General features: G+C 40.1%; 1 pseudogene; it reads left to right on the top strand.

Annotated features, from left to right (window-relative positions):
• The first annotated feature begins 436 nt into the window (after positions 1-436).
• On the top strand, positions 437-21,040 carry LOC127664540 (lysophospholipid acyltransferase LPCAT4-like; annotated as a pseudogene).
• The last annotated feature ends 424 nt before the right edge of the window (positions 21,041-21,464 follow it).

The raw sequence follows: 21,464 nt of genomic DNA, 5'->3' as shown, positions 1-21,464 counted from the left end.
CTATTGAGTGGCTTGCTTTCCATGGCTTACTCAGTACACGTTCTTATATCACTTTGTGCCACCTAGGATGGCACCACCTACAGTGGGCTTGGCACTCCCACATCTATCATTAATCAGGAAATTGCCTTCACAGACTTGTTTACATTTCAGGCTAAGGAAAGCACTTTCTCAACTGAAGTCCTCTCTTTTCAAGTGACTCTTCCTTGTTGACTTGTTGTCAAAAAAACAGCTATCACACTGGGAAAATGGCTGCAGATGAGATGAAGTTGAATAATTGGCTGATTTTTTACATTAAAAAAAAGTCAATGCCACTAGAAGAAATCTCCTGAGACATGGTTTTGGGGATTTGGGGGGTTTGTTTTTGTTTTTTGAAGCCAGCAAACAGCAAACTGTGGTCCAAAGTAACTTAGGCAGCATGTCAACTTGGCAGTGGACCATGACCATGTTAAGAGTCCTCCTTGTGGTATTTCTTCTGAAGTCAAGAGTGGTCAGGGAGAACACTGAAGATATGATATTGTGTGATGGCTTGGTGGCCCTGCAGAATGACCCTGAGTGGCCACTCATGAAGGTGCAGCCTTTGTTGCCTAGGGGACCTAAAGGTATCCGCATGCCAGTTTTGGTTCTGGTTGTCAAATGATAACATTTAGGACAGTGAAAACAGCCAACTCAGAAGGGCTCAGGAGCTTTGAGAGTTAGATGATTATAGATCAATGACTAAAGATCAATGTTTGAAATTCAAGTGAAAGATCATTCCCTAAGTATATTAATTTCATTTTTCAGAACTTTTAAAATTAGTTATCCATCAGATGCATTAGCATTCTAATCATCAGTTAGTTTTTATATTTGGAATCTCCAAGAAATTGAGTACTTCATCTTATCCAGAATACATATTCTACCTTAAGGTTGAAAATTAGGGTTTTCAACAGATTCCATTATTTGTCCATCCTACTCCAGAATGGAGTAAGCCAGTATGGGAGACACACTGAAGGGATTCATATTCATACTATTTGTATAATCTCTACTAAACTCAGAAAATTCTACTGAAGCCAAACACTGGCTTTGGTATATTGTTGATTGTCACAGGAACATAACAGGTATATTAGTCACACTTCCAAGGAAAATGAGCAACAAAAGGAAAATTATATTGCACAGTTGATAAATTATAAGTGAAATCTGGTAAGTAACAATTTAACAGTATGGGACCCTTGCATAATACCTACCCTTAAGGCTGCACTTAGTGTTCTGTAGGAAAGTTTGAAATGACATTGGCATCCATGTTTAAATATCCATTAATATAAACTTGTGTGATGCCAACACAATCACATTTATCATATGTTACTATTGCAAGCTGTGTTGGCAGAGTTTTGTATACCCACCAGCTCATTAATTTCTCTTAGCTTTTAAGTATCTACTGTTTCTATTTCTCCTTCTTTTTCCACAAGTTGATGTCTGGTTGCTCTGTCTATACCTGGGTCATAGCTGAAATCCACCTGCAGAAGTATGGTTTTCATCACTATACAGCTGTCCTTCCGTGTGATGACTGAAGGAAAGGCCATCCAGAGACTGTCCCACCTGGGGATGCATTCCATATACAGCCACCAAACCTGGACATTATTGTGAATGCCAGGAAGTGCTTGCTGGTGGAAGCCTGATATGGCTGTCTCCTGAGAGGCTCTGCCAGAGCATGACAAATACATAGAGAGATGCTCAAAGCCAAGCATTGGACTAAGCTCATAGGTCCCTGATGGAGGAACTGGAGAAGGAACTGAAGGAGCTGAGGGGGTTTGTAAGCCCATGGAGGGAGCAGCAGTGTCCACAGACCAAATCCCCAGATTTCCCGGGTGCTGGATCACTGACCAAAGAATACCCATGGAGGGAACCATGGCTCTGGCCACATATGTGGCAGAGAATGGCCTTGCTGGGCATCAGTGGGAGGCGAGGCCCTTGGGTTGATGCCGCAGTGTAGGGGGAATGCCAGGGTGGGAAGACAGGAATGGTGGGCAGGAAAACACTCTCATAGAGGCAGGAGGGAGGCAGGGAATGAGATAGAGGTCTTCTGAAGGGGAGACATGGAAAGGGGAAAACATTTGAAATGTAAATAAATAAAATATCAAAAGAAAAAGAGAAGAAAATAAACATAAATTATATTGTCTTAGTCAGGGTTTCTATTCCTGCACAAACATCATGACCAAGAAGCAAGTTGGGGAGGTAAGGGTTTATTCAGCTTACACTTCCCACATTGCTGTTCATCACCAAAAGAAGTCAAGAATTGGAACTTAAGCAGGTCAGGAAGCAGGAGCTGATGCAGAAGACACAGGGGGATTTTCTTACCTGCTTGCTTCCCCTGGCTTGCTCAGCCTGCTCTCTTATAGAACCCAAGACTACCAACCCTGGCATGGCACCACCCACAATGGACCATCCCTGCTTGATCACTAATTGAGAAATTGCCTTATAGCTGAATCTCATTGAGGCATTTTCTCACGTGAAGCTCCTTTCTCTGTGATAACTCCAGCCTGTGTCAAGTTGACACACAAAACCAGCCACTGCAGGTATTCTATTTAATTAAATCCCAGTTGGCTTTATATGTCAAAAGCTACAGAGTGTTATAAAATGAACCTTCTGAGGGTACATTACACAGAAAATCAAATCCAAGGATCACAGTAGAAAATAGCTGCTACTTGCAGTTGTATAAACTGTACCTTCGTGGGCAGAAAAATGGATGCCCTAACTACCTCAACAGATGATGCCAGCCCAATCATCTCCTGACTATTTGAATCTCAATCACAAATTTCTACTTTTATTGGGCCTAAACTTTAGGATTCAGAACTTATTTGCTCCAATATATAGGATAATAGTATAGCATCAGAATTCATACTACATAAAGAATAATTAAAGACTGAGGATTTGTAATGTTCATTTCGTAAGATAAACAAAACCAGTTTATTCATTGTCCTTTGGTCAAATACATGTCTAAAATCAAGGATCATCTCACTTCTTGTGCATCTGTCAACTCCTGTAAGAATACTTTGGCATGAAGGAAGCCTATTTATTTGTGTTACTAGGTACATGCAAAATATATATAATGTATAATATATTTATAATGTATATTATATTTTATATATTATTTGTAGATTATATTTTATACATATAAAATATCTATACATAATATTTGCATAAGAAAAATATATAATATATAATATATAATTATTGTATGCATGTAAATATTTGTATTTTATTATGTAAAATACATTATATATTACACATATAGTACAGGCTTTTATTTTTGAAAATTTTTTCATGTATTTCCAACATTTAGGGGAAATATTTATCAGAATTCCTAAACATATGTGGTTCTTCACTGATTCTTCTGGTGATTGGTTCTAAATTCAAAATGGAGGAAACAAATATTCCCCTGCCTTATCCAGAATAGCACTCTTACGGTAATAGAACAATGTTGCAACCTTTTTGCTTATTATAAATGTTTACACTGCCAATGAAAAGAGTTTTCATTAGGTTTTCACTTACCTGAAGATAGGGTGCCATACGTTCCATGACAAGTTCTACAAACCTATCAGAAGACATTACGCATGAGATGCCTTTGATAACACATTACTCCCATAAGTCTTCCTTTATATTTTAACCTTTTGAATTCATGCTTTTTGCAATAGATATCTTATTTAAAGACATAAATTAAGTTTTCAGAAATACCAAAAGTCTAACAAATCAATTGATCAAATTTATTTTGCTGATTTAATGTAAAACCTGTCTCTACCATTGGTATATTTCAAAATACATTACAGAAATAACTGACATTGAGCATTGCACAGAAACGTTTTGCAACTTAATTAATAATCACAAAATATCAATGTGTGTCAAGTTGTTTATTAAAAGAACAATTTGAATCAGTCTCTCCAGCTTTTCGAACATGGGATATGTGGGATCTATTAAGAAAACTAGCCATTCTTGATCAAGCCATACTTACATAGTTCTGATGGACAGTGACAGTGCTATATGGCTTGCATATCTCTAACTTCTCTGAAATTTTCTAAACCTTTGAAAGGTGTTTAGATGCGTATATGGAATGGCTCTGAGTTTCTTTACATTTTCCTCCAGCAATGCTCCTCTGAGTTACACATCTCAGCATCATATCAAACTCATGCCATGTATTCAGTTTGTTAGAAGCAAATAAAGAATAATCTTGGTGTCACACAAAGAACAAAACAAATATAGCTCAACACAGCAATTTAGTTTTCCAAAAACATTGCTCCAGAAACCAAACCAGACTAGCAAACACATTTAGCAAAAATGGCTTCTGTGTTTTATTCCTGCCATAGATTGTGACAATGTTGTATCTCAGAGGTAGGAGCTCAATTTTAAAATTTGGTCTGATTGGCCAATTAACATTAAGGGGAAGGAGGAGGTTCAGGAAACATAAGCCCTTGCCAAGCTAACCACCTTTGATAGAAAAAAAAATGTTGATTTGCATTTCCCTGATAACTAAGGATGCTGAACATTTCTATAGGTGCTTTAGAGCCATTTGAGTTTCCTCAGTTGAGAATTTCCTGTTTAGCTCTGTACCCCATTTTTAATAGGGTTATTTAATTCTCTGGAGACCAACTTCTTGAGTTCTTTGTATATGTTGGATATTAGCCCTCTATCGGTTGTAGGGTTAGTAAATATCTTTTCCCAATTTGTTGGTTGCCGTTTTGTCCTATTGACTATGTCCTTTGCCTTACAGAAGCTTTGCAGTTTTAGGAGGTCTCATTTGTCGATTCTTATTCTTAGAGCATAAGCCATTGGTGTTCTGTTCAGAAACTTTTCCCCTGTGCCCATGTGTTCAAGTTTTGTCCCACTTTTTCCTCTATAAGCTTCAGTGTGTCTGATTTTATGTGTAGCTCTTTGATCCACTTGGACTTGAGCTTTGTACAAGGAGATAAGAATGGGTCTATTTGCATTTTTCTGCATGCAGATCTCCAGTTGATCCAGCACCATTTGTTAAAAATGCTGTCTTTTTTCCACTGGATTTTTTTTTTAGCTCCTTTATCAAATATCAAGTGACCATATGTATGTGGGTTTTTTTTTCTGGATCTTCAATTCTATTCCATTGATCTTCCTGCCTGTCTGCATACCAATTTCACCTTATACCAGTCAGAATGGCTAAGATGAAAAACTCAGGGGACAGCAGATGCTGGAGAAGATGTGGAGAAAGAGGAACACTTCTCCATTTTTTGGTGGGATTTCAAGCTGCTAAAACCACTCTGAAAATCAGTTTGGCGATTCCTCAAAAAATTAGACATAGTACTACCTGTGGACCCAGCTATACCACTCCTGAGCATATACCCAGAAAGTGTTCCTACATGTAATAAGGACACATGCTCCACTATGTTTATAGCTGCCTTATTTATAATAGCCAGAAGCTGGAAAGAACCCAGATGTCCCTCGACAGAGGAATGGATACAGAAATTGTGGTATATATATACAATGAAGTACTATTCAGTTATTAAAAACAATGAATTCATGAAATTCTTAGGCAAATGGATGGAACTAGAAAGTGTTATCCTGAGTGAGGTAACCCAGTCCCAAAAGAACTCACATGGTGTGCAGTCACTAATAAGCAGGTGCTAGTTCAAAAGCTCAAAATAAACAAGTTACAATTCACCCAGCAAAGGAATCTCAAGAAGAATGAGGACTTAAATGAAGGTGATATGGTTCCTCTGAGAAAGGGAACAAAATGCTCACAGGAGCAACAAGGGAGGCAATGTGTAGAGCAGAGTCTGAAGTAAAGACCACCCAGCGAGTGCCCTACCTGGGGATTCATCCAATAAATAGTTAGCAAACCCTGACACTACGACAAGAAGTGTGTAGCAAAAGGAGCATGCCATGGCTCTCTCCAGAGGGGCCTTGCCATAGCCTTACAAATTCAAAGGCAGAAACTAGCAACCAACTATTGGACTGAGCTTGGGATCCACAATGGAGGATCTGGGGGGTGGTCCAGGGGAGCTGAAGGAGTATATAGCCCCATGGAAAGAACAATGACTTCAGACACTCAGACACCCCAAGACTCCAAGGGACTGAACCATCATCCAAGGGGTATATATGGTTTCAGCCAAAAATGTGACAGAGGAATGCCTTTTTGGACATCAGTGGGAGGAGTGGTCTTTGGTCAGGTAGAGGCTCAATAGAGGCCACAACAAAGGGAAACAGATGCGGGGAATTTTAGTGGGGAAGGTGGGACTGTGTCGGGTAGAGGGGCATATACATGGGGGCAGGGGGTGGGAGGAGGGGTAAGGAATCGTTGGGGAGGGGGGCTTTTGGGAGGGGGTAATTGGGAAAGGTTTTACCATTGGCAATGTAAATGAAGAAGATACTTAATAAAAAAAAGAAAAAAAAGTGTTACAAGCATGAATCTTCTAGCACAAATACAATTGCATCTACCACTTACACTGCTCAGTATACCCCCTTCCTTCTGTGTATGTCAAAGTCACACTGTTGGCACTATCTCATCATCCTACATCTCACACTCACAGTGCTTAGTACAATCCCCTCATCCTCTGGTGGCTGAGATCACAAATTTCCAGGAAGACAGGGATTCACAGTTCTGTGACCTTCCTTCCTCTTTCTTCCTCTGTATGAGTCTCTATTCCTTAGATTTTCTGATATTTGGACAGAGAATTGGGAGACATGAAAACATTTTGATATCACTGACATGATAGTGAAGATTTATTGATGATTGGAACACAAAATTAATTCCCTGAGAATGTCAGATTCCTCTCTCATTGGTCACAATAATAATTTCCTTAGACACACACCATTTCAATGACTCCCAGTTCGGTGTGTTTCACAATAAGCCACTCTACCTTATTAGGTGTCTTTTACTGTTTCTGCTGCTTCTCCTCTCATGTGGAAAGACATTGATTCAAGCTATGGTTTCTACCAAGAAGCAGGGGGCGGGGGAATGTCCCTGATCACAACAGGCTTTGGAACAGCACAGAATCATTCCTACTTCCCTCTTGGGTTCTCTAGAATTCTTATTTCTTCTGATCACTAGATGCAAGGTTTTTTTTTTTTTTTCAATTATTTCATAGCCATTCGGAGGAGGAATGTTGAGACATTTTTCCTCTATTTGACCCTATGAATGAATAATTTTCTCTACTCAATAGTCAAGAATATGCAAAAGAGGCACTGTCTTCATTAAGTAAAGAGAGATGAGATGTTTTGGGGTACCTCAACTTGTCTTCTGAGTCTAAGAAACATAAGATTGTGACTTCCTTCACTCTTTGACTTTTAGTGGCTTGTTCTTGTCAAACAAATCTTATTGTTCATGATACTACTAGGGAAACTAAATACTCCTTTTGGGTTCTTAGTCTTGTTAAAAGAATTCTTGAACAGTCATAGAAGGAAGTTTGCCTCTGAAACTGTTGCCTGCCTTGAGATCTCTTCCTGTAGCTGGGCTCAGTGGGAGAGGATGTCCCTAGTCTTGCTGATAATTGATATACCAAGGCAGGTTGGCACCCACTTTACAGAGGAGAAGGGATAAAAAGGATGTGGAGATAGGGAGCATGAGGGAGGGACTGGAATGAGGGGGGCTACAATCAGGATGTAAAGTGAATAATTAATTATTATAAACTAAGAAAATTAAAAAAAAAAAAACCTCATCAAAATGATCAAAAAAGAGAGGAAGGGCCATCAGCAGTAGAACCAAGCAGACAGGGTCCAGGCAGACCCTGCGCCCATGACTACTGGCCATCACTGGCAAGCCAGGCTGCAAGCAGCGGAGGATTTACGATTTATGGTGCCTTTCACCACACAGAAGCCACATCAGAACTCTGCCTCCCGCCAGTCAGTTACGAGGCCTCCATATTGGTTCTCGGTCGCCAGAGAAATCAGACTGAGGTACACAAATACAACCCGAGACCAACATCGTGGGGGTCTAAGCCCGACGGGCGTTGGCCTGCACCCAGGCCCTGGGCTGATCGGGGGGGCCACCGGGGTGCAAACCCGGCCAGGAGGTTTTTTTGCCCCGGGTCGGTGCACGCACCACCACCATTTTGCCTACGGGAAGCCAGAGAGACTAGCAGACAAAACCAAACCAGCTAACAGGCATAGCCCGAGGTGGACATAGCAGGGGTCTCAGACGGTCAGGCCCTGGATTGCCCCCAGGCCCTGGGCTACTCGGTGGGCCATCTGTGTGCCGACCCAGGCAGGAGGTTGTTTATCCGGGCTGGTTTGCGCACCACCGCCATTTTGCCTATGGGAAGCCAGAGAGACCTAGCAGGCAAAACCAAACCAACTAACAGGCATAGCCCGAGGCGGACATAGCAGGGGTCTCAGACGGTCAGGCCCTGGACTGCCCCCAGGCCCTGGGCTGCTCGGTGGGCCATCTGTGTGCTGACCCGGCCAGGAGGTTGTTAGCCCAGCAGACTCTCCCAGCACTCTCAGGGAGCACGCGCACGCCACCATCCTAGTCACCTGACAGACCCAATTAACACTCACAGCTGAGGGGAACTTTGCTCCGACATTGGCCTGCCAGACTTTTGCCTAGACTCAGGGCCTGAGCAGCTAGGCTAGCCTTGTGTGCACCAACCCGGTTGGGAGTTCTGCTGCCCAGCAGAGAGATCAGCATGCAGAAAAGGTCCCTGCAGCATAGAGCCTCAGCACTCCCTGAAGGAGCAAACGGGCACCTTCTGGCTCACAGACACAATCTGGGGCAAAGAACACTAGGGCTGCAAGGGCACCCAAGAGGAGGAAAGCACATCAGCTATCTGCAACAGGGGAAACCCTGCCCTCCAGTGTTGCAGAAATAGCCCTAGAGCCTCTCAGGAGGCTGAAACACCAGCCTGAGACAAGACCAATTAGCTCCAGAGAACAAGATGGCAAAGGGCAAACGCAGGAACGCTACTAACAGAAATCTAGGCAATATGGCAGCATCTGAACCAAACTCTCCAACATCAGCAAGTCCTGGTTATGCCAACACACCAGAGAAACAAGATTTGGATTTAAAATCACTGTTCATGATGCTGCTAGAAGAACACAAAAAGGACAGGAATGAATCTCTTAAAGAAATACAGGGGAACATGAATAAGCTAGAAACCCATATAATGGAAACACAAAAAACACTTAAAGAAATGCAGGAGAATAAGGCCCAAGAGATAGAATCCAATAAAGAAGAAAGGCAAAAAAAAAAAAAAAAAAAAAACTTAAAGAAATGCAGGAGAACTTGAGTCAACAGGCAGAAGTCATGAAAGAGGAAACACAAAAATCTCTTAAAGAATTACAGGAAAACACAGACAAACAAATGATGGAACTGAACAAAACCATCCTGGACCTAAAAACAGAAGTAGAAACAACTAAGAAATCACAAAGGGAGACAACTTTGGAGATAGAAAACCTTGAGAAGAAATCAGGGGCCATAGATGCAAATATAAACAACAGAATACAAGAGATGGAAGAAAGAATCTCAGATGCCGAAGATACCATAGAAACCATTGACTCAACTGTCAAAGAAAATGCAAAATGCAAAAAGCTTGTTTCCCAGAACATCCAGGAAATCCAGGATACAATGAGAAGACCAAACCTAAGGATTATAGGTATAGATGAGAGTGAAGATTTACAACAGAAAGGGCCAGCAAATATCTTCAACAAAATTATGGAAGAAAACTTTCCTAACTTAAAGAGAGAGATGCCTATGAATATACAAGAAGCCTACAGAACTCCAAACAGACTGGACCTGAGCAGAAATACCTCCTGTCACATACTAATCAAAACCCCAAATGCACTAAACAAAGAAAGAATATTAAAGGCAGTAAGAGAGAAAGGCCAAGTAACATATAAAGGAAGACCTATCAGAATCACACCAGACTTCTCACCAGAGACCATGAAAGCTAGAAGATCCTGGGCAGATCTCATGCAGACTCTAAGAGAACACAAATGTCAGCCAAGACTACTATACCCAGCAAAACTCTCATTCACCATAGATGGAGAAACCAAGATATTCCATGACAAAACCAAAATTACACAATATCTTTCCACAAACCCAGCTCTGCAAAGAATAATAGGAGGAAAACTCCAATACAAGGAGGGAAACTACACCCTGGAAAAAGCAAGATAGTTACCTTCCTTCATCAAACCCAAAAGAAGATAACCACTCAAATATAAAAAGAACATCAAAAATGACAGGAAGTAATAATCAATGTTCCCTAATATCTCTTAACATCAATGGTCTCAATTAGCCAATAAAAAGGCATAGACTAACAGACTGGATAAGGAAACAAGACCCTACAATTTGCTGTATACAGGAGACGCACCTCAGTGTCAAAGATAAAAACTACCTTAGAGTAAAAGGCTGGAAGACAATCTTACAAGCCAATGGTCACAGGAAACGAGCAGGAGTAGCCATTCTAATATCAGATAAAATTGACTTTCAACCTAAAGTCATCAAAAGAGACATAGAAGGACATTTCTTGCTGGTCAAAGGAAAAATCCACCAAGAAGAACTTTCAATTCTGAACATCTATGCGCCAAATGCAAGGGCACCCTCATTCATAAAAGAAACCTTACTAAAGCTCAAAGCACACATTGCACCTAACACAATAATTGTGGGGGACTTCAACACTCCACTTTCCTCAATGGACCAATCGGGAAAACAGAAACTAAACAGGGACACAGTAAAACTAATTGAAGCTTTGGACCAATTGGATTTCACTGATATTTATAGAACATTTCACCCTAAAGCAAAAGAATATACCTTTTTCTCAGCACCTCATGGCACCTTCTCCAAAATCGACCATAGAATTGGACACAAGGCAGACCTCAACAAATATAAGAAGATCGAACTAATCCAATGCCTCCTATCAGATCACTATGGAGTAAAAGTGATCTTCAATAGCAACAAAAACAACAGAAAACCCACATACACGTGGAAACTGAACAATATTCTACTCAATGATACCTTGGTCAACGAAGAAATAAAGAAAGAAATTAAAGACTTTTTAGAACACAATGAAAATGAAAACACAACATACCCAAATCTATAGGACACAATGAAAGCAGTGCTAAGAGGAAAACTCATAGCCCTGAGTGCCTCCAAAAAGAAAATGGAGAGAGCATACATTACCAGCTTAATGAAACACCTGAAAGCCCTGGAACAAAAAGAAGCTATTTCACCCAGGAGGAGTAGAATGCAGGAAATCATCAAACTCAGGGCCGAAATCAATCAAGTAGAAACAAAGAGAACCATACAAAAAATCAACAAAACCAGGAGCTGGTTCATTGATAAAATCCACAAGATAGATAAACCCTTAGCCAGACTGACCAAAGGGCACAGAGAAAGTATCCAAATTAACAAACTTAGAAATGAAAGGGAGATATAACAACGGAAACTGAGGAAATCCAAAAAATCATCAGATCCTACTACAAGAGCCTGTACTCAACACAACTGGAGAATCTGGAGGAAATGGACAATTTCCTTGACAGATACCAAATACCAAAATTAAATCAGGACCAACTAGACCATCTAAACAGTCCCATAATGTCTAAAGAAATAGAAGGAGTCATAGAAAGTCTTCCAACCAAAAAAAGCACAGGACCAGATGGTTTCAGTGCAGAATTCTATCAGACCTTCAAAGAAGAGTTAACACCAATACTCTTCAAACTATTCCACAAAATAGAAACAGAAGGAACACTACCCAATCAATTCCTTCTACGAAGCCACAATTACGCTGATTCCAAAGCCACACAAAGATCCAACAAAGAAAGAGAACTTCAGACCAATTTCCCTTATGAATATCGATGCAAAAATACTCAATAAAATTCTTGCCAACCGAATCCAAGAACACATCAAAACGATCATCCACCATGATCAAGTAGGCTTTATGCCGGGAATGCAGGGTTGGTTCAATATACAGAAATCCATCAATGCAATCCACTACATAAACAAACTCAAAGAAAAAAACCACATGGTCATTTCATTGGATGCTGAAAAAGCATTTGACAAAATTCAGCATCCTTTCATGCTTAAAGTCTTGGAGAGAACAGGAATTCAAGGCCCATACCTAAACATAGTAAAAGCAATATACAGCAAACCGGTAGCCAGCATCAAACTAAATGGAGAGAAACTTGAAGTAATCCCACTGAAATCAGGGACCAGACAAGGCTGCCCCCTTTCTCCTTATCTTTTCAATATTGTACTTGAGGTACTAGCTTGGGCAATTTGACAACATAAGGAGGTCAAAGGGATACAAATTGGAAAGGAAGAAGTCAAACTTTCATTATTTGCAGACGACATGATAGTCTACCTAAGTGACCCAAAAAACTCCACTAGAGAGCTCCTACAGCTGATAAACAACTTCAGCAAAGTGGCAGGTTATAAAATCAACACAAGCAAATCAATGGCCTTCCTATACTCAAAGGATAAGGAGGCTGAGAAAGAAATTAGGGAAATGACCCCCTTCACAATAGCCACAAACAGTATAAAGTATCTTGGGATGACTCTTACCAAACATGTGAAAGATCTGTATGACAAGAACTTCAAGACTCTGAAGAAGGAAATGGAAGAAGACCTCAAAAAATGGGAAAACCTCCCATGCTCATGGATCGGTAGAATCAATATAGTTAAAATGGCCATTTTGCCAAAAGCAATATACAGATTCAATGCAATACCCATCAAAATCCCAACTCAATTTTTCACAGAGCTAGAAAGAGCAATTATCAAATTCATCTGGAACAACAAAAAACCCAGGATAGCTAAAACTATTCTCAGCAACAAAAGAAAATCTGGGGGAATCAGTATCCCTGACCTCAAGCAATACTATAGATCAATAGTGTTAAAAACTGCATGGTATTGGTACAGTGACAGGCAGGAGGATCAATGGAACAGGATTGAAGATCCAGAAATGAACCCACACACCTATGGCCACTTGATCCTCGACAAAGAGGCTGAAAACATCCAATGAAAAAAAGAGAGCCTTTTCAACAGATGGTGCTGGTTCAACTGGAGGTCAGCATGCAGAAGAATGCGAATTGATCCATCCTTGTCTCCTTGTACTAAGCTCAAATCCAAATGGATCAAGGACCTCCACATAAAGCCAGACACTCTGAAGCTAATAGAAAAGAAACTGGGGAAGACCCTTGAGGTCATCGGTACAGGGAGAAAGTTTCTGAACAGAACACCAATAGCGTATGCTCTAAGAGCAAGAATTGACAAATGGAACCTCATAAAATTACAAAGTTTCTGTAAGGCAAAGGACACCATCAAGAGAACAAATCGGCAACCAACAAATTGGGAAAAGATCTTCACCAATCCTACATCAGATAGAGGGCTAATATCCAATATATTTAAAGAACTCAAGAAGTTAGACTCCAGAAAACCAAACAACCCTATTAAAAAATGGGGTACAGAGTTAAACAAAGAATTCTCACCTGAAGAACTTCGGATGGCGGAGAAGCATCTTAAAAAATGCTCAACTTCATTAGTCATTAGGGAAATGCAAATCAAAACAACCCTGAGATTTCATCTTACACCAGTCAGAATGGCTAAGATTAAAAAATCAGGAGACAGCAGGTGTTGGAGAGGGTGTGGAGAAAGAGGAACACTCCTCCACTGCTGGTGGGGTTGCAAATTGGTACAACCACTCTGGAAATCAGTCTGGCGGTTCCTCTGAAAACTGGGCACCTCACTTCCAGAAGATCCTGCTATACCACTCCTGGGAATATACCCAGAGGTTTCCCCACCATGTAATAAGGATACATGCTCTACTATGTTCATAGCAGCCCTATTTATAATTGCCAGATGCTGGAAAGAACCCAGGTATCCCTCAACAGAAGAGTAGATGCAAAAAAATGTGGTATATCTACACAATGGAGTACTATTCAGCCATTAGAAACAATGAATTCATGAAATTCTTAGGCAAATGGATGGAGCTAGAGAACATCATACTAAGTGAGATAACCCAGACTCAAAAGATGAATCATGGTATGCACTCACTAAAGTGGATATTAACCTAGAAAACTGGAATACCCAAAACATAATCCACATATCAAATGAGGTACAAGAAGAAAGGAGGTGTGGCCCCTTGTTCTGGAAAGACTCAGTGAAGCAGTATTCGACAAAACCAGAACGGGGAAGTGGGAAGGGGTGGGTGGGAGGACAGGGGAAGAGAAGGGGGCTTACGGGACTTTCAGGGAGTGGGGGGCTAGAAAAGGGGAAATCATTTGAAATGTAAATAAATTATATCGAATAAAAAAATTTAAAAAAAAGATCAAAAAATTTAAACATGTCAAATCTTTACTTAAATGCCCTAAGTTTACATCATTGAGGCTAATGACCACTGTTAGCTGGTTTTGTTTGCTTAGTTTTATGCATTCCCTTAGTATGATAAAAGAACAGGCTCTGGCAAGGAAAACGGTCCAATGAGGGGCATGCGAGCCTCTATTACAGACATCAGTTTGTACAACATAACACAAATTTTCTATAATATTCAAAATTTCTAATGCATAAATAATAATGAGAATACACCAGCCTGACATCTGAAATTATGGCTGTCTGAATCTTGGGCATTTTCTGCTTTCAGATATGTCAATATCTATGTTCAAAGTAAACTGCAGACATGTACAATGCTTCTCTCTAACGAGTCAGCTACAGAGCACAGTATTGCATGGGACTGTAGAAACTCCAGCAAAATAACATTGTATTTTGTATCTGAAATTTATCCTTGTCAAATAACTATTCATACATTTTTCTTTCCAGGACTCTCATCACTAATGCTAATAATAATGGTCCTACTTAGGCAAGCAAATGAAATGTTAATATTAATCATATTACTGAAATTCCATACTATTTACAGGGTCAAGATATCATAGAATGACACCATTAGAGACTTAATTCGAAAATGCATACATACATACATACATACATACATTCATACATACATACATATATACATACATACATACATAATGAGGTTATGCTGAACTGGGTTCTCATTCTAATCTCTTCATAGATCACTTCCTGCATTGACATCTGTGGGATCCTGTCCAGGCAATGTCACCAAGAGACCTGAAGATAGAGTATGAAAGTTAAACATTCTTGGCTCTCTTTTGCAATGTATTTGCCAACATATAAGAATAATCCTCAAGCTTAATGTGCTATAAAACATTTAAAAGTTTACAACCTGTTGCAATGTGAATATTAAATGCTTTTAGGTTTCTCTAAATACCATCTCCAGCTATATTACTCTGATTTCTTGTCTCCTTAGTGTCACCTTAGACACTCCCAGTATTCTATTCACATTAAACCTAACAAGGCTTCTCTGTATTCTTTCAACTTCATCTCATCAGCACATTATTTGGTACTTTCTCCTAATCTGGTTGCTGAAGTCACATAGCAGGAAAGGTAGGAATATGCATATCCTGTAACACTTCTTTGCTTTTTCTAAATTTTTATCCCATTGAGTATGTGAGAATTAGTCATAATAGGAGCAATTCTGAAGTTCTGACATCACTGTATTCTGACATGATATCAAAATTTCATTGTATACTGGTGCTGAAAATGAAGTCCCTAAGGGACGAGTGCCTGTCAGTGGCACTCTGGTGATTTTTAGTAAGTAGTGAGTCTTCAGCAGAAGAAATACCATTGGCACATTTTTCATATCAACTCCACTGCTCTGCCATGTGTTTTCTCCTTTACAATCTGCTCTTATGCCCTCACTTTAAAGAAAAAATTCTCAAAGTAGGACATCTACCAATTGATACTGTAGAATCCTGTGCACTGTGACAATCCACTCTACTGCATCACTACTGAGCCCCTCCTGAGTTTCAAATCAAACTTCCTTCTTGTTCAGTTAGATTCACAGTGAGTCAGAAAGTAAAAATGGGCAGAAACTGTCCTTAGGAAGGAGTTACCAGACTAACTTCTGAACACCAAGAATAATGCCCTTTATCATAAATGATTAGAGATTAAGCAAAGTAGACATTTTCTTTATTCACTTTGGGGAGACATAATTTGTTTAGGTTAGCTGTTTCTCACTTTCTTCTAAGCAACTTAGAATATGGGTTCATCTCACTATTATATCATCATAAAAGAATTTCCACTCTGTCTTTAAGAACACATTACAGATATTACAGATATTTCTAGAAAATGGGAGACATCCTTTTAGGCTGATTATTGTTAGGCTCATTCTTTTGATAAGTAGAACTCAGATGCTTTTAAAAATTCTTTAGGAGAATAGTTTTAGCTATCCTGGTTTTTTGTTATTCCAGATGAATTTGACAATGGCTCTTTCTAACTCTGTGAAGAACTGAGTTGGGATTTTGATGAGGATTGCATTGAATCTGTAGATTGCTTTTGGTAAGATGGCCATTTTTACTATATTAATCCTGCCAATCCAAGAGCATGGAAGATTTTTCCATCTTCTGAGGTCTTCTTCGATTTCTTTCTTCAAAGACTTGAAGTTCCTGTCATACAGATCTTTCACTTGTTTTGTTAGACTCATATCAAGATACTTTATATTGCTTGTGGCTATTGTGAAGGGTGTCATTTCCCTAATTTCTTTCTCAGCTTCTTTATTCTTTGAGTATAGGAAGACTACTGATTTGCTTGAGTTAATTTTATATTCAGTCAATTTGCTGAAGTTGTTTATTAGCTCTGGTGGAATTTTTTGGGTCAGTTAAGTATACTATCATATCATCTGAAAATAGTGATAATTTGACTTCTTCCTTTCCAATTTGTATACATTTGACCTCCTTTTATTGCCTGATTGCTCTAGCTAGAATTGCAAGTACTATATTGAATAAGTATAGAGAGAGGGGCAGCCTTGTCTAGTCCCTTATTTTAGTGGGATTGCTTCAAGTTTCTCTCCATTTAGTTGATGTTGGTTACTGGTTTGATGTATATTGCTTTTATTGTGTTTAGAACTTCTGGAGAAATCAATATCCCCTACCTACAGAGCAATAGTGTTAAAAACTGCATGGTATTGGTACAGTGACAGGCAGGTAGATCAATGGGATAGAACTGAAGATCCAGAAATGAATCTACACAATTATGGTCACTTGATCTTTGACAAAGGAGCTACAACAATCCTGTGGGGAAAAGATAGCCTTTTCAAAAAATGGTGCTGGTTCAACTGGAGGTCAGCATGCAGAAGAAAGCAAATTGATCCATTCTTATCCACTTGTACTAAGCTCAAATCCACGTGTATCAAGGACCTCCACATAAAACCAGACACACTGAAACTAATAGAAAAAAACTGGGGAAGAGCCTTGAGCACATGGGCACAGGCGAAAATTTCCTCAACAGAACACCAATAGCCTATGCTCTAAGACCAAGTATTGACAAATGGGACCTCATAAAATTACAAAGTTTCTATAAGGCAAAGGACACTGTCAAAAGGACAAAACGACAACCAACAAATTGGGAAAAGATCTGACAGAGAGCTATTATCCAAGATATACAAAAAAATCAAAAAGCTAGACTCCAGAGAGCCAAATAACCCTATTACAAAATGGGGTACAGAGCTAAATGAAGAATTTTCACCTGAGGAATATCAAATGATGGAGACGCACCTAAAGAATGTTCAACATCCTTAGTCATTAGAGAAATGCAAATCAAAACAACCCTGAGATTTCACCTCACACCAGTCAGAATGGCTAAGATCAAAAACTCAGGAGAAAGCAGTTGCTGGCAAGGATGTGGATAAAGAGGAACACTCCTCCACTGCTGGTGGGATTGCAAGATGGTACAAGTACGATGGAAATCAGTCTGGCAGTTCCTTCGAAAACTGGGCATGACACTTCTGGAGGACACCGCTATACCACTCCTGGACATATACCCAGAGGATTCCCCAGCATGTAATAAGGACACATGCTCCACTATGTTCATAGCAGTCCTATTTATTATAGCTAGAAGCTGGAAAGAACCCAGATACCCCTCAACAGAGGAATGGATACAGAAAATGTGGCATATTTACACTATGGAATACTACTCAGCTATTAAAAACAATGAATTCATGAAATTCTTAGGCAAGTGGGTGGAACTAGAGAATGTCATCCTGAGTGAGGTAACCCCATCACAATAGAACACACATGGCATGCACTCATTGATAAGCAGATATTAGCCCAGAAGCTTGGAATACTCAAGAAACAATTCATATATCAAATGATGCCTCAAGAAGAAGGAAGAAGAGGCCCTTCATCCTGGAAAGGCTCAGTGCAGCAGTGTAAGGGAATAATACCAGGACTGGAAAATGGGGAGGGAGTGATTGGGGAACAGGCAGAGGGAAGAGGGCTTATGGGACTTTCGGGGAGGGGGATCCAGGAAAGGGGTTATCACTTGAAATGTAAGTAAAGGATATATTGAATAAAAAAGTTCCTTAGGAAATAAGCTTGAGAGCTTCCAACCTTCTCTGTGCGTTTGAAAAACATACCGCTTTTATAAATGCACAATGATGATAATCTAATAGAGGATAATCTAAGATATGGATTTAAGTGATTCTCTTTAGAATAGCAAGTCACTCATTGGCTAGGGCATCAGCCTAAGATCACATTTATGGTGGAACAATTTAGATGAGTCTGAGAAACAGACTGGAAGGTAAATCAGTTTAGTATGATGCTAAAAAGTTATTATTTTTTAAAAGAATAAACAGAAAAAATGCAGCAATTGTGTTGACCTTAAAGCATAGTTCCTTGTAGAATACAAATAGAGCAGGTTTCAGAAAGAAGAGATGCAACTGGATTCCCAGAAATGTAGCAAATATAGCTGCTATGGTGAATGTCAGACCAAAGGAAAAAAAGAATCCATGACAAAATTCCCCCAAAATGTACTAATAAATAATGAACATCAGTAACTGGATATAGAGAAATATCAGTAATAGTGATAAATGTTAGCTTGTCATGGGTGGGCAATCGCCCTGCTTCAGATAATACATAGAATATACAATGTTCGTTTCTCCACTGAAAAAAAATTATGCTGAGGGGTGGATTTACTGCTGAGACTCATGATGTTGGAGACTTTTGTGAAATGTAGGGTGAACTTGTGTGAGAATGGAAAATGTTCAGCCATGGAGACTTGTCACCCAGCCCAAAGCCTTTTCAGCAGACAACTCTGACCAATGAAAGGGCAAAGGCCACGGGGTAGCCTCGAGAGAATGGAGACAGGCCGCATTCTGAAGCTACCGGAAATAATACATCCTGTTTGCTCTGACCTAGGCTAGAGGATATGAATTGTTTTCCACCCACCCATTGCAGGTAATGAAGCCAAAAGCCTCCCTGATAATGACAGTTCATTACAGAAAGCTAAGTAAGGTGATGACTCTCATTTACCCTACTATACTCAACAATCAATAAAAAAAAAAAAGATGAATAATAGCCTTTCTTATTGAAACATTCTAACTTTATTATTTTAAATACTAAATACTTAGTCATATTCAATACAATGCTTAGGGTCCCAGCTAAAGCAATAGAGAAGAAAAAGAAAAAGGGAAACACAGAGGATACAGATATGGCAGGCAGAAGCCAAAGACTCCCCAGTTGAATAGCTTTTTAAAAAGTCTGTTTAAAAAGTTCAAATGGCCTCACTTCTTTAATAGAATAACAATTTTCTAAATGGGTGCTGCTCTGCCAAAGGCCAGGGAGTGGAACAGCCTCACTTCAACTTCTCCCACCATAAGCTAGGAAATTCCTGGGCTCTCTGGATCCTCTCTGGATCACAGGCCTCAGCATCCCCTGAATTAAACCTCTGTGGCCTCCAGAGAGAGGTTCTGCCTCCTATGGGTGCTGCTGGCCCCAATCCAAGTGCTTCTTGCTTTTATTGTCCTCTTTCTCCTCTTGCTTTTCACATAGCTCCAAGTAGCAGGTCTCACTGAGGGTTAGCTTCAGGAACCAATTACAGGATGGAGGAAGGCTCTTTGCTACAATGGGGTTCTTGGTCTGAGCGACCTACTTATTTTTCCTTGTGTGGCTTCATCTGGATCCATATTCAGGACTAGAAAACCTCTTGCCTTGAAGGACCTGCATTGGCTGCTTTCTCCCCTCAACTTTCTTTCATCCAATTTTTCTAAAAGCCAAGGTTGTGTCCCAAGCTGAGAATCTTTCTGTGCCTGTCATTGGAGCCCTTCTTTGATTCAACCAAGCTAGCCTAATTTCCCTGAATGTCCCATATTCTCGACACCAACAATATCAAGTGTTTGAAGAGATCCAAAGGCAGGTTACTTCTGGAGACAAGTGACCTCAGGTACTATTTTTTCTGAAGACAGTTGTTTCAACAAGAATGTTTAGCTAAAGTTCAAAGCAGGAGTCTTCATTGACTGCATGCCTGTGTACCATGTCCTCATCTGATACCCCAACCATGTGGACACCACCAGCTGGGTATAGAAGGATTCAAAGTTCTTAAGCTCACAGCTTCTTGTCCCTGAAGCATCATGGAAGTAGAGTTCCTCTGTGTATATCAGTCAAGCCCCAAGGAAAGTAAGGACTTCTACTCTTTATGCAAACAATATCCAGAGAATCATGGCACAGGCTGTGGTCATTCCAGCCACTGAATGTGAACTTTTAGGGAGCATACTTGTGATGGTCGTGGTAGGACTGCTGAAGGTAACATTGGAGCACTAGCCCTGGGAACTGGGAAAGGTGTTGAGAAAGCTGGGCTGTCTCCTGGCTATATGGACATGGGGGCACAGTCAAGCTGAAGTGGAATGATCAGCCAACAGGCATTTGCCCAGCAGCTACAGATCTCAGATCCTTCTACAATGGCTGGTGCCTTCAGTTCCTTCCAACAGGAGGCCAAGGGTTTGGTGGACTTCTATAATGCTGCCATTGCATTAGTACCCCTGGATGGAGGCAAGGAGTCTGGTAGAGCTGTCTTGCATGGCTTTTGAGCTCTTTGCTGAAGAGCAGGCAGAAAGGCCTGGCCACCTGCTTCAGCACCATCCTGTACCTGTTTCTGAGTTTACCTTGCTGTGCTGCCTTGACTTTGAATGCAGAGTTGTGTCAAGTTGGATACTGCCAAGGCCTCTCCCTTTGTCAATTCTGATCTCCCTCTATGGCTCTGTAAGGAAAGCATTTGAGAACTTATCTACACCAACACTCAACCATCAAAATACTCCCAGATATCAAATGCCTCATGCCCAGCAAACCCGCTGCCCTGGTCAATGAGACTGCACAAGCCTCCAAGCAATAGGATGGCTGAACACTTCAGAGGTCCATGCTTCTTCAGCCTTAACCACATCTCTGCCCCTGTTTGATTCGGGGCAGGGGGTGGTAGCTATTATTATTTGTTTCTTGAGTTTATTTTAATTTTTGGTAGGAATTTTGTAAAAGACTATTTTATATATAAATGTATCTCTATTAAAAACTGAAGCTCAGGAAAAAAATCTGAAGGAACCAAGACATAAAATCAACTAAAAACTTGGTAGTCCTGGGTAGTGTTCCTGAATGCCAATAATAAATTTTTCTAAATGTAGTCAGAAAAAAATTAC

The sequence above is a fragment of the Apodemus sylvaticus genome, chromosome 14, assembly GCF_947179515.1.
Source record: "Apodemus sylvaticus chromosome 14, mApoSyl1.1, whole genome shotgun sequence".
NCBI classification, from domain to species: domain Eukaryota; kingdom Metazoa; phylum Chordata; class Mammalia; order Rodentia; family Muridae; genus Apodemus; species Apodemus sylvaticus.
This window is presented reverse-complemented; position numbering and strand designations above follow the sequence as displayed.